Source organism: Helianthus annuus, chromosome 11 (genome assembly GCF_002127325.2).
Source record: "Helianthus annuus cultivar XRQ/B chromosome 11, HanXRQr2.0-SUNRISE, whole genome shotgun sequence".
NCBI classification, from domain to species: Eukaryota; Viridiplantae; Streptophyta; class Magnoliopsida; order Asterales; family Asteraceae; genus Helianthus; species Helianthus annuus.
Genome location: NC_035443.2, coordinates 88,809,494 through 88,817,093, shown reverse-complemented (window position 1 = coordinate 88,817,093; position 7,600 = coordinate 88,809,494).

Below are 7,600 nucleotides of genomic sequence, written 5' to 3'. Positions count from 1 at the left end.
CTTTATGGCCAGCACGCATTATGACCATCACGCGTGGTCAGTCTTAGCGGCGGCGGTGTTCCACTGGTTTCCACGCCTGGTCACCCAACCACAACGTAGCGCCCCGTCTCCCCTTAGTTTAGTGTTATATAGGTAAGAGGGCAGATCTAGGGTTGTTTATGATACTCCTCAACTTTCTAGACGAGTTGCACAAATTTCTTTTTTCTTTTGTAGATCCGCCATTGTACACTGATTTTTTTTTCTAAATCAGTCATAGTAAACAATGAAATTTTGTGGAATACCTTTGAATGTTTGTTTTAAATCCGCCACTGACACCTACATATAGTTCATTAATAATACACAATACTATTCAGTTATTACTTTCTTCTTTTCTCTCTACTTTTGTCACTTTCCCATTACCATCACTAGATCTTGAGCGTTCTCTATCGTTTATCTTTATTTCTCTTATTCTTTATCTTTTCATGCATCGAGGACGCCACCACCAAAGTCGTAGCTAGAAACTCGCCAGCACGTTTGACACCACGGAGTTCTTGTTATCTAAGCTTTTTTTACACGACCATGTTGTTTAAATTTTCCTCTTGTCCACTAAATTCCGGTCTCTTCGTCGTAAAAGTAGTTGATATAAATCTTCTCACTCGTATTTCCTTTTGATTTGCATCCGTGAAGAATATATATGTGTTCATCACGGAATAACATTGACTTTTAGGAAGGATTTAATGAACCTTTTTGTTACAATCTTTAAGGCAAACTAGGCAACACAAATTTTTGTTCTCTCTTTTAAAAGAAGTTTTTTTTTTAATTGTTGCATGTAAAGCCCATTCATTTATTTTTCGAGTGCTAAAACTACAAATCATAGTTATAAAGCCAAAAGTCATTTGAATACGTATTCAAGTTTGATGCATGAGTAAATTACGTTTTTGGCCCCTGTGGTTATATCACTTTTACTATATTAGCCTAAAAAAAGAATTTTTAACATATCTGCCCCTATGGTCTATATAACTAACCATTTTGGCCCCTAAGTCTAACCATTTTAGCCCTCATGGTCTCTATAACTAACCATTTTGGCCCCAATGATCTCTAGACTTAGGGCCAAAATGGTTAGTTATAGAAACTATGGGAATAGATATGTTAAAAATTCTTATTTTTTGCTAATATGGTAAAAGTGATATAACCACAGGGGCCAAAAACGTAATTTACTCTTGATGCAATGTTACATTGTCTTCGATCGGAAACTATTATAAACATGTACATTAGAACTCATTATATCACTTACTATTACTTATAACTGATTAAAATACATTTCATTATCTATATGCTTCTAACCACATTATTACTTTTGAATAATAAAAAAAGGTATCAAAATCATATAATCATGAAAACAAGAATGGGGCCATTAACACACTACACATATCCCATCAAAACTCTAATTATTCAAGAAGAAACAGGATTAGAGGTAGTTGAGGAAGATGAAGAAGAAGAGTTAATGAAATCTATACAATCCTTAACAGCTTCTGCTCTTTGAGAATCCAACGGTGAAACCGGAAGCCGTTTCGGTGTTCCCGAGGAAGATACCTTAGTGGAACCCCATTTTCTTGGAGAAACATTACAAAAAACAGCCACCATCCAATTGCCCACATGTTTAAGGTATTTCACAGGCAACAAAAGACCTGCAATCTTTGTTCCACCATTAACCCTTTTACTCGAACTCAGTTTGCTGGACACGGTAGCTCTCATGTTAACTGTGTGTGTGTGTGTGTTTACACCGCTACTGTGTGTGCCTTGATGGGGAGAGAAAGTATGAAGATTAGATATACATACAAATGTAGAATGTTATAGAATGGTCGCAGCCAGCAGGAGGAGGTATTTATTTATGTGTAAAACAACAATAGGATCGATAGTAATATGCATGATTGAGTTGTACGGTACAAGGGTTACTTGTATGACAACGAAACCAGTTCTTGAATTGGGCCCACTACGAAACCAGTTCTTGAATTGGGCCCACTAGCAGGCTTAATAGGATTAGTGCATCTACAATGAGATCTATTGAGTTTTACGGACTCCGACGTGGACCGGCAAAGGCTGATGTGAATGAGGTAGGTTGAAAAACGTCTTTGGTTTTTTGAGGTCAAGGTTCGTGTGCAAGCAGTGGCGGACCCAGGAATTTTTCCTTGGGGGTGCGGAACATTTATAAAAATTTTAGGCCCCTAGGTATATGAGTAAAAAATCGGTTTGTATCGGGTCGGGTCGGGTCATGTATAACAAACGAGCATCAAACTAAATTTATATAATAATCAAAAAACATGTAAACTTTGTTACAAACATAATTAAAACGTCGACGCCCTACGGGTTTTCATTTTTTGAAATCTATCCAAAAACATCATTTAAAACTAAATTTTTAAACAATTCTTTCTCTATATAACATAAGTTCATCGCTCCATAACATAATGTTTCAATTTTAATTTTCAACTATTCAAGCCTAGAAATCATAACGTTAGTTGTAATCACCCTAAAAATATATAAACAACATAATCACCCTAAAAATCATCTAAAAAACCATAAACAACGTCAAAACACACAAAATTTCAAGCCTATTTAACAACTTTATTACCTTTTTTTCTCCTATAATATCAACCAAAATCATCAAAATAACAAAGAAACTTACCCGTGTTCGGATTGCGGTTAGATTTGGTGTCAAACGACGGTGGTATGGTGGTTGATTACGGTGGTCGCCGGCTGCTGGACTGTTGTCGCTGGGTGATGTTGTTCGTTGGCAGTGCAGGGACGCAAGAGAGGGAGAGAGCGGGAGAGAATTTCTAAAGGTTTTGGGCTTTAATTATTTTATTATAGTTTGAAATATTGTTGGGTTTGGTTAATGGGCTAAGGCTTAGTGGGCTAGCTAGTTAGGAACTATAAGTGGGTAAATGTATGGGTATTTGGGTTTAGTTAGTTAGGTATTAAAAGTTATATAATTTAGGTAGTATTTTTTTTAAATAAGAGTTTAGCAAAAAAATTAAAATATAAATTGATAACACTTTTTACCTAAGGGGTGCGTTCAAGGGTGCGGTCGAAAAATCCAAGGGGTGCGGACGAAAAATTCCAAGGGATGCGGACGGGATTTTCGACGTAATTTAACACTAAATTTTTTTTTCCTCGGGGATGCGCCCGCCCACCTTGAAGTGGGCTTGGGTCCGCCCTTGTGTGCAAGGGCGTTGACGAACGCTTTCTTTAAGAGGAGGGATGAGAAAGAGGACCAGTTTGTCTTGGTTTTTTGCCGGAAAGATTCGAAACAAGGTTCTTGATCTTTTGATGCGTTGTTGATGCTCTAATTTACAGTTCAAATAATACGATAACAAATCAAGATTAACGATTTCTACTTTTCCAATTATGCATGATAGAAAAGAGAGAATCATGTATGCCACTAGTTACCAAAGGGCTTGTTGTCTAGTGTTGGTATCAATATGTACGCAAAAGAATTTAACCAACCTTTTTTTGTAACATATTATTCAGATAAAGAGAATACTGAAGAGATCACTAACCAAATCCATCTCCATGAGGTTAAGGGTTCAAGCCCTTAAGTGGAAAATTTGAGTAAGCTTAGAGAGTGTGAGTTGATTGGTAAAAAAAAATTGAATGTCATTATTTATAACATTAATTATATTTGTTTTATAGTATGGTATTATATGATGCACGTTAGATTACCCTAAATTGATCTCAGATTTGTCTTAATATATTAATATATTATGTTATCTTATAATTATTTATTACTAGGGTTGTTAAATATCTTAACGCATGGTCATTTTGTCACAAACTAGATTTGAATAAACCATAAATGATATTTTGATAACATTGATTGTTTTGTATTGTTTACAAAAGTGCAAAATTATACAACCAACATCTTAAACTACTAATACATCTAAGCCTAATTTTTAAATCAACATCATTAGCCCTAGCATAACGCGCGATAAGCGCATCTATTGCAAGTTACAACTTGGCATGGGTTTCACGTATTACTCTCTCATTTAGCCCCTTAAGTTTCTCAAAGATCAAGTATGAGTTATATACGCATAGAACCTATAAAGAGGGCTCGTAAAACAAGTAATTTTTGCTAGGCTATTATCCTTTTTTTAGGTTTATTAGGATTCTTGTTGGTTGGAACCCCGAGTTATCTTGGTAGACATTTGATATCTTTATCTCCGTAAGGAATTTTTTTTTTTTCACTAGGAATTGTGATGTTTTTCTATGGATGTAACCATGTTGGTAGTGGTTATGATCGATTTGATATAAAAGATGGAATAGTGTGTATCTTTCGTTGGGGATTTCATGGAAAAAATCATCGGTTCTTCCTCCGATTTCTTCTAAACGATATTCAATTCATCACAATAAAAGTTAAAGAGGGTATATATGCTCGCCATATATGGATATTAGAAGCTAGCCAACCCATTCCATTGACTCATATTGATGAAAATTTTATGAGTTTACAACATCTTTAAGAATCCCAGCAAGCCATTCAAAGACGTCCACGTCATCGTTAGAAGTTGACATGCTAATGCAAAAAAATTGCATATTAGTTACGCTATACTACAATCAAGTAACAACAATAATATAAACAAATGGGAAGTTATTAGTATGTTGTTACAAAGAGGCTCGAACACATAATTTTACCCGTTTGTTTTGTTAATGCCACTGATGTGTGCGAATGGTATATACAAAATATATCAATTACACAAGTTTTAAATTTATAAAAATGGAAATTACCTAACACCAAACTACACACATAACAGGCCAGTGTACCTATTGTATACGTTGTATAGTAGTGGTAAGAACCAAGTAACGATCCTAAGGACAAAGTGGCTCCTAATAATCTATCGTTTGTCAATATCTAATCGATGTAAGAGTGATTTGTGAATAAACTAATGATTGCAAGAAAACACAAGTTGTGGGTTTAGAGAATTCAAATTAGAGAATTAACCATTTAGACTTTGACTCATCTTGACTGGAATGACTATTGGTCTTAATTGGTTATGAAGACTATTTTACTATAGCTCAAATAACGTGTGAAGTGCTAAAATTGATTAGGGCCAACAAAGGTTAATCACACAAAACTAGGGAATCAACGATATAGACACACACCAAGACCTAATCTTGTGAAACAAGTTTTAGTTACCATCCTTTATGATTTAAGAGTTTCTTATATTTTTCTAGTAACAGTAGATTAACGAACTGAGCGAATTACTATCTATGTTACTCATTTTAAAGCAAACCCTTAACTAGTTTCCAGATCCTTTTATATAGACCATTCTCGTAGGTAGCTCTCTAATTTTACCGGTTATATCACTAATTTGTCTATTACCGGTTAAGGATTCAAGCCTCAGATTATAAGTGCACTTTTATAACCTAAAGATAATACATACTGAATCAAGCAGGCAAAACTTCATAGAAAGATTAACAAGACCACATAAATCAGATCTAAAGTCATTACTAACAAGTAATTATACACATCAAAAGATCAAAATAACCAACTTTACTAAAATCACACAATCATATGTAAAAACCAATGTATCAATCAAACCAGAACAAGAATCATCTTAGCCTAAATGGCTTATAGAAGTTTAGCCTAGCATAGTAATGCAAAATAAACAAAAGTAGATCTAAAAGAAGTCATGGTTGTAATAGAAATTGAAAGCGAAAGCAAACCAAATCGATATACGCAATTAGATGTGAACCGAATGGTAGGATCTTGAATTCTCCCCCTTGGATGTTGTCGTAGTCTCGACCGGTATTCAAAATCTTCAAAACTTCAAAAACGTTAACGCCCGATGAAATACTTTCTAACACATTCACGTTTTAGCTCAAATTATGTTTTACGTCCAAAAACCCATAAATCATGAACGTAGGTGATTCAATCAACTGTTAGATCGATTGAATCGGTATCGTAGCTCTGATACCAATTGAAAGTTTCGGATCCGGCGGGTTTAGACGGAAGTTTGGATAGGATAGAACTAATTCGGTAGAAATCTCGTCATAATAGTCATAAGTCGAATGATTCCATTCATACCGAAAGAGTATACATCATTTACAAGCTGTATTTCTCCATCATTTCCCCTCTGAAATCTCCAAAACTTAACAACTATGAAAACATGAACCTACTTATACATGACATGTTGGTGAGGATGAACACATCCGTGCGAATATGTTACATCCGTGTGGATGTGTTACATCCGTACGAATGTGCTCTCGTCCTGTCCAAGGTCTCATGTGTTCGTTTCTAACTCGTAATTATACAATATTCAACACACGCTCTATCTAGTCTATTCGCACAGTGGCGGACATACATATGTGCACTGACATTTTTAAGTGGGCAGGTCCCTCAAGGCCTAAAAAATAGGGTGTTTATGTATAGAAGGATTCAGGTATTATTAGCATCTACATCAATAGTTCTCATCTACTCATGTATATTAATTATATTAATTAGCACGCTATATCTTTTAGATTTCACTAAATCCTTTCAAGTTAATGAATTGTTTTATTTTCTCATATATATTTATGTCAAATCGAAATAAAAATCAAAAGAGTGAATTTGGACATTTAAAAATGTTAAACTTTTTTTTTTTTGGAAAAGGCCTCATTTTTATTTTATTTTTTGCTTTGGGCCTCTAAATAGGTTGGGTCGGCCCTGAAAAGCATCATCATCGCCACTTTATAGACGCGTTGCAACCTTGTGTATTATTATAATAAGGTTCGATCCTGTACAAGACCTTATTCACAAACGAAGTATACGCGAGAAGGAGAGGAGGACAAGTGTCATTGGATTAAAGGGTAATTTAGTCCATGCTCACTTAAACAACTCCCCCCATTGATTTTCAAACGGCTATAACTTTTTCATACGTTAATTTTTTTTAAAGGGTTGTAATAGTAACAAAACTTATTTACACATGGTGTATACGGGCCGTATACTGTTATACGGCCCGTATAGAATTAAAAAAACTAACAAAGTTTGTGCCAGCAGACTTTGTCAGTTTTTTAATTCCATACGGGTCGTATAACAGTATACGAAATATTTTTCCTGATCGTATATAATGTATAGGAACGCGTATACGGGCCGTATACTGTTATACGGCTCGTATTCTTCGAAAATTGGATTTTTCTCAAAGTATTTAAGGGATTTAAGGTGTCAATCACATGAGATATTTGACAGTCGTGAGGTGCTTAAACCTTTCTAAAAGTAGAAAAAAATAAAACATTAACAAGTAACAAAGATTGAAGAACAAAAAAACATGTCGTATGACTGTAATAAAACGGAAGCTATCAAGGCGGGATTACGGGCATGGTGTTATTCTTTATTTAATATTTACAGAATAAAAGGAAGGGTGAGACATTTGATGAGAGTTGTAAGGAGTCTGAGTCTTCGGTTTCATCGGCCTGTACCGAAGAAACCAAATTCGCAACAATGAGTCTGAGTCCATTGTTGTTCGTGAATGTTTCGAATCATCATAGAAGACGTGTCGGGTTCTTCTGCTAGTGGTCGGGCTTCCAATGCTCACACAGGGTGATAAACAACGCTGATATGAACACAAACCAACTGCTTTATCTTGAGTCATCG